Here is a 6,802-nt window from a genome sequence, read left to right on the forward strand (position 1 = left end):
CAGAGTTTTTTTTTTTTTTTTTTTTTTTTTTTTTTGGTTTTTTGAGACAGGGTTTCTCTGTGTAGCCCCGGCTGTCCTAGAGCTCACTTTGTAGACCAGGCTGGCCTTGAACTCAGAAATCCACCTGCCTCTGCCTCCCGAGTGCTGGGATTAAAGGCATGCACCGCCACGCCCAGCCCTGCCCTGCTTTCAATACCATTTTGTAAAAATAATCTCTTGCTCTCTCCTTAGCTGCCTGAAGACCCCTTTGAAGACCTTGTCAATTATGGACTGCCCTCGGCTCTTACAGTCAGACTTCCAGTGCTGGCCCCCATTGTCTGAATATTCATAAGCTCAAGCATCTGAAGCTGAATGCTCTCTTTCTTTCTGATGTAGGCTATGAGCTTCCAGGGCTCATCCTTGAGAAAGTCACAAGTACCCTGCAAATTCTGGAACTGGAGCTGTGTGGGATGACAGACCCCTCATTTCAAAGCCCTCATGCCTGCCCTGAGCAAATGCTCCCAGCTCCTCAAAGTCACCTTCTATCATAATGACATCTCTCTGCTTGTCCTGAAGACCCTTTTTGTCACACAGCCAAGTTGAGCCAGCTGACTCAGGAGCTGTACTCTGCCCCTCAGGAATGCTATGAGGATTACTAGATTTAAGAAACTTTGTCCAGAACTGCTGGACATACTTAAGGCCAAAAGGCAGCCCAAGAAATTCTCCTTTGCTACACGTACCTGCTTGAGTTGTTTACATTCCTGTCGTTATTATTATAACCTGGAGGGTACAGATTGCCTTTGTCAGTGCCTTTGTCAGTAAATAGAATAAGGTTGCTTCTGGTACCAAGAATTGAGCACTACGTATGTGTATGTCCTTATGTGCATATAGTAAAGATTTTGAGCTTTTGGAATACTAGTGCATCTCCATCAGACCACACAGCCCACTTGTTTCCAGTGTTTCAATACCCGTTTCTTTCTCTACCATCCTAATCAGGTCAGTCTTTTTTTTTTTGTTTTTTTTTTTTTTTTTTTTTTTTTTTTTTTTCGAGACAGGGTTTCTCTGTATAGCCCTGGCTGTCCTGGAACTCACTCTGTAGACCGGGCTGGCCTCAAACTCAGAAATCCGTCTGCCTCTGCCTCCTGAGTGCTGGGATTAAAGGCATGTGCCACCACTCCGGCTCAATCAGGTCAGTCTTAAAGTTGTGCAGATTGTGGCATCCTCAAGGAGACCCAGAGGACAATGGCTTTATATTGGAAAGAAATGCATGTGCAGTGGGTTCAGATCCCAGGGACTGAGATTGACATGGAAAAATTATAGAATGAAGGCCCAGGGAGGGTCAGAAAGACAATTATGCATTTTAAATGATTATTTCATATCAAAGATGCAATTATAAGCTTGTAAATATTGTTCCCTGTAGTTCCAGTTAGGGTTTTCCTAGAATGGTAGCTATAAAGTGACAGATGGACCCTGGAAACCTGGAGAAGGGCACAGGGGTCATTGTACTCAGAGAAGCACTAAAGAGAATCAGTGTTAATTGTGCAGGGGTGCTTCCTCAATGCAGGAGATAAAAACAACAACAAAAAAACCCCAAAAAACAAAATACCTGAATTTTACATTTTATCCAGAAAGCAGAGTTTTTTTTTTTTTTTTTTTTTTTTTAGAACCCGGGGTGACCTCTTTTGCTATCTATGGAGACAGACCTGACCCTCCTTGTTATCTGTGGAGACAGACCTCACCTACCTTTTGCAATCCAGGCCGACCTCACCCAAATTCCCCAGAATGGTTATTCCAGACTCTTGCCTCCCTTGACCATTACCTATCCTTAAAGGATAGGTCACATGTACTTTATGACCTGCTGACTTCTTTGCTTTCAGTCAGAGACCACGCCCTTTAGCTAAGGAAGCCACCCTCCATTGGTCACAGGTACTTTGTAAAAGAATTTCTATATAGTCACACCTTAAACTTTATTATACTCCTGGAATTGGACTGATTGTTGCCTGGAAATGTTTTCCCACGTTGTACTGTATTTTAACAATGCTGACAAGGAACTCTAGCAAGGACTTCGCGATGGCTGATCCAGGGTGAGGTAAATTAGCGCGGCATTTTTATCTACTTGCAGGGACACCCCTCCCCCAACAGGCACGTAAATGTGGGGGACATGAACCTAGGAGAAGGTAAAGAATTTTTTTTTTTAATAGAAATTAGAGCCGGGTGTGGTGGCGCACACCTTTAATCCCAGCACTCGGGAGGCAGAGGCAGGAGGATTTCTGAGTTCGAAAAGCCAAAGAGCATCAGTCCTACACATAGGACTTAAAGCAAGGAGAATTCATAAAAAGAAGGATAAGAAAGCTCCTGTCAATTTATTTGTGTGTGTGTGTGTGTGTGTGTGTGTGTGTGTGTGTGTGTGTGTTTGTGTCTCACCAGACACATCTGGCTTGGCAAGGCAGAAGAAATGGATTTAAGAGTCTTTTGACTTACAGGGCATTGACACAACTTCTCTTCTTAGGATCTGACTGAACTTGCTCCCATACCCTTGAGTGCTACCTGTCAGCACTTTCTGCTCATGGTTGCCCTGGGCACAGCAACACCTGAGGGGTGACAGGTGAGACAGGGCTCTCCCTGCTGCAGCATGAGCTAGCTTGTGTGTCATTTATTAGATTGGGATGTTCTCCTGATAGTCTAAGTAATAGTCAAATGAATGTTAAAATTTTTTAGCAAATAAACTAAAAGGCAAAATTCATAAATTTGAACTGTACCATTGACTGCATTCTTATCCATTTATCACTTCCGAGGTGTAGGCTCTGCAGTTGTTTAAGCTGCTTTCTGGTAACTTATATTCTATAAAAATGTAATATTTATAACAGCAGGTGGTTGGCTTATTAAATAATATGACTGCTAAAGAAGTAGCACATAGGAATAATCTCCTACTGATAGAGAGCCTACATTTTTCCACTAAATATGATGCCAGTGAAATATTCCACTCTATTAATAATTGGCAAGTCACACTAACATGTTGATTGGGATCAATAAAAGGTCACCTTTTTAAAATTTCATAAAAATACTCCATAAGTTTTTGCCTCAAGTTATGTTTTAATATCCTTTAGAAGTTGCTGTTAATGATTTTACAGATGGCTCTTAAAAAGGACAAAGAGTATGTTTATACACAAACTCCATATGTTCCACAATTGTACCTGCTCTGGACAGTGCAACTCACAGCCAATCAATCAGAGATTTTATTACATGTTCCTTTTTGTTGTTGTTGTTGTTTTGTTTGTTTGTTTTGTTTTTTTTTCTTTTTTTTTTAAAGATTTATTTATTTATTATATATAAGTACACTGTAGCTGTCTTCAGACACTCCAGAAGAGGGAGTCAGATCTTGTTATGGATGGTTATGAGCCACCATGTGGTTGCAGTTGGGTACTCTTACCCACTGAGCCACCTCACCAGCCCCTTGTTTTTTTTTTTTGTTTGTTTTTTTTTTCGAGACAGGGTTTCTCTGTATAACCCTGGCTGTTCTGGAACTCACTCTGTAGACCAGGCTGGCCTCGAACTCAGAAATCCACCTGCCTCTGCCTCCCAAGTGCTGGGATTAAAGGCGTGAGCCACCATGCCCAGCTACAAAATAGCACAAAATACCAATTTTTGTTTTTGTTTTTTGTTTTTTTCACTATGATCTGAATCCACTGTCTGTCTGTCTGTCTGTCTGTCTGTCTGTCTATCTGTCTATCTATCTATCTATCTATCTATCTATCTATCTATCTATCTATCTATCTAGGTTTTTCAAGATAGTTTTTCTGACTGTACTCTTGGCTGGCTAGGAAGCCAATGGAGGACATGGTAGAAGGTGCTTCTAGCACCTATTTATTCATTGCCAAGACAGGTCCGTGATACTGGTGTTAACCAAACATAATGGATTTTACAAAAATATGTGTACCCACAGCAGATAGCTAGTTGTCTGAGTCATGACACAACCTATTTCCCCTACCCTGCAAGGATCTTTTTTTTTTTTTTCCTGTAGAGACAAAGTATTTAGCTTTTAAAAAGTTGGTATCCCAGGGCTGGAGAGATGGCTCAGCAGTTAAGAGCACTGACTACTCTTCCAAAGGTCCTGAGTTCAAATCCCAGCAACCACATGGTGGCTCACAACCATCTGTAATGAGATCTGGCACCCTCTTCTGGTGTGACTGAAAACAGCTACAGGGTATCTACATATAATAAATAAATAAATTAATTAATTAAAAAAAACGATGGTATCCTAAAACTGGATAGAACATAGGGCTTTAGTGCTGAGTCAATATATTTATGCACATAGACTTCTCTGAACATAGAGTTCTCTGAAATCTATGTAAATTATGAGAGTATACATTAATTGTACACACACACACACACACACACACACACAATCTATGCCAATTAAGCTACATAGATGAATTTTAAAAATCTAAATCTTCCAAAATCAATGACTAATGTACCACATCATATTAAATCTGACACTGAATGAAAAGATGGATATATACAATTTAGGCACAATGGAAATTAGTTAAATTTCAACAAAGAGAAAGAATATGATGTTTGTTAAAAGTTAAGTATAGGGGGCTGATGAGATGGCTCAGCAGTTAAGAGCACCAACTGCTCTTCCGAAGGTCCTGAGTTCAAATCCCAGCAACCACATGGTGGCTCACAACCATTCATAAGAAAAATCTGATGCCCTCTTCTGGAGTGTCTGAATACAGCTACAGTGTAAACACATATAATAAATAAATAAATAAAATCTTTTTAAAAAATGTTAAGTATAGACAGAAGCAGTGTTTTTTTTTTTAATTAAATATCTTTATTTACATTTCAAATATTATTCCCTTTCCTGGTTTTCCCTCCGAAAATCCCCTAACCCCTTCCCACTCCCCCTGCTCCCCAACTCACCTACTCCCATTTCCAGTCCTGGCATTCCCCTATACTGGGGCATAGAACCTTCAGAGACCTAGGGCCTCTCCTTCCATTGATGACCGACTAGGCCATCCTCATCTACATATACNGCTAGAGCCACAAGTCCCACCATGTGTTTTCTTTGATTGGTGGTTTAGTTCCAAGGAGCTCTGGGGGTACTGATTAGCTCATATTGATGTTCCTCCTATCGGGCTTCAGACCCCTTCAGCTCCTTGGGTACTTTCTCTAGTTCCTTCATTGGGGATGTTGTGCTCTGTTCTATGGATGATTGTGAGCATCCACTTCTGTATTTGNCAGGCACTGACAAAGGCCCTCAGGAGACAACTATATCAGGCTCCTGTCATCAGGCTCTTGTTGGTGTCTGCCATAGTGTCTGGATTTGGTGGTTGTTTACAGGATGGATCCCCACATGGGGCAGTCTCTGGATGGTCATTCCTTTGGTCTCTGAGAAGCAATGTTTTACTAAAATTAGGTGACAGGTTTGTTGATATATTGTTATTAATTAGTACATGATGCAATGTTGTATGATGGAGAATGAATTAAAAGCAAACATGTACAGTTATATCTGAAATTGATATAAAGTCACCTTTCAGTATTCAACATTTAGAGAGCCTCTTTCACGTCCCTGTTCCTCAGGCTTTAAATCAGAGGGTTCAACATTAGAATCACCAGTGTGTAGAACAATAATGTCATTTTGTCTTGATCTAGAAAGTAGGAATAATTTAGGCAGAAATACATAAAGAGCAGAGTTCCCTGAAAAATTGCAACAGTCAGGTGGGAGGCACAGGTAGAGAAAGCTTTGACCCTTGCATCAGCAGAGCAGATCTTGAAGATTGATGAGATGATATAACAGTATGAGACAAGAAGTCCAGAAATTATGTTTAGTTCAATAAACCCCAAAATTGTGGAAATAACTCCCTCATTCGCCTCTGTTTTCGAGCAAGATGTTAGTAGAAGAGGAGTAACATCACAAAAAAGTGGTTGATCTCATTGGACCTACAGAAACACAAACTGAAGGCCAGGGTTGTATGTATAAAAGCACCTGCAGTTCCCACCAGGTAAACCCCAGCCATCAAGAGGGAGCACAGCTGGCTGGACATGCTCACTGTGTAGAGCAATGGGTTACTAATGGCCTGGTACCTGTCATAGGCCATCACTGCCAGCAGTAGACACTCAGAACCTCCAAAGGCACGGAGGGTGAAGAACTGCAGTGCACAGCCAACTGTGGAAATTGATATATCCTCAGCTAAAAGATCCACCAGCGTCTTGGGCCCAATTGCTGTGGAATAGCAGAGGTCACAGAAAGGGAGGTGGCTGAGAAGAAAGTCCATGAGTGTGTGCAGCTAAGTGTCCACTCTAATTAAGATGATCACCCCAAGATTGGCCAGAAGATTAATAAGATAAACAAGTATGAATGTGGTACAGAGGGCCACTTTCATTTCAGGGTTATTGGTAATTCCCAAGAAAATAAATTCATCCAGAGAGGAGTAATTTCTCTTGTCCATGTTTCTTGGTAAAGTTTATAAATTAAAAGGTAGATATTCAAAATATATTTATTATGCAGAAATTTATTTTATTTTTTATTTTATCCTCAAATACACATATAATTACATTTCAATCTTCAAATAAGATTGAATCATTTAATTTTAATAATCTCTCTCATAAAACAATTAGTAAGCTCTGGAATCCAGAAACTGTTCTTTCCAAATATCACCTACACATTAGTTTTCCTTGCTCTCATATTATATTACCTTATAATATTAAAAATAATATATATTCATTACAAATAATATATATTCATCTCCTAAGTTAGCGAGAATAAGTGGCAACATACTGAAATTTCAAATTCACCCTACTTAATATTCTGATATATATA

General features: G+C 40.0%; 2 pseudogenes; one reads left to right on the top strand and one right to left on the bottom strand.

Annotated features, from left to right (window-relative positions):
• The window catches only part of LOC110317478, a 2,825-nt pseudogene extending 2,024 nt beyond the window's left edge, over window positions 1-801 (top strand).
• Window positions 802-5,529: 4,728 nt separating this feature from the next.
• LOC110319149 lies at window positions 5,530-6,431 on the bottom strand (annotated as a pseudogene).
• Window positions 6,432-6,802: the final 371 nt, after the last annotated feature.

The sequence above is a fragment of the Mus pahari genome, chromosome 3, assembly GCF_900095145.1.
Source record: "Mus pahari chromosome 3, PAHARI_EIJ_v1.1, whole genome shotgun sequence".
In the NCBI taxonomy this organism is placed as follows: domain Eukaryota; kingdom Metazoa; phylum Chordata; class Mammalia; order Rodentia; family Muridae; genus Mus; species Mus pahari.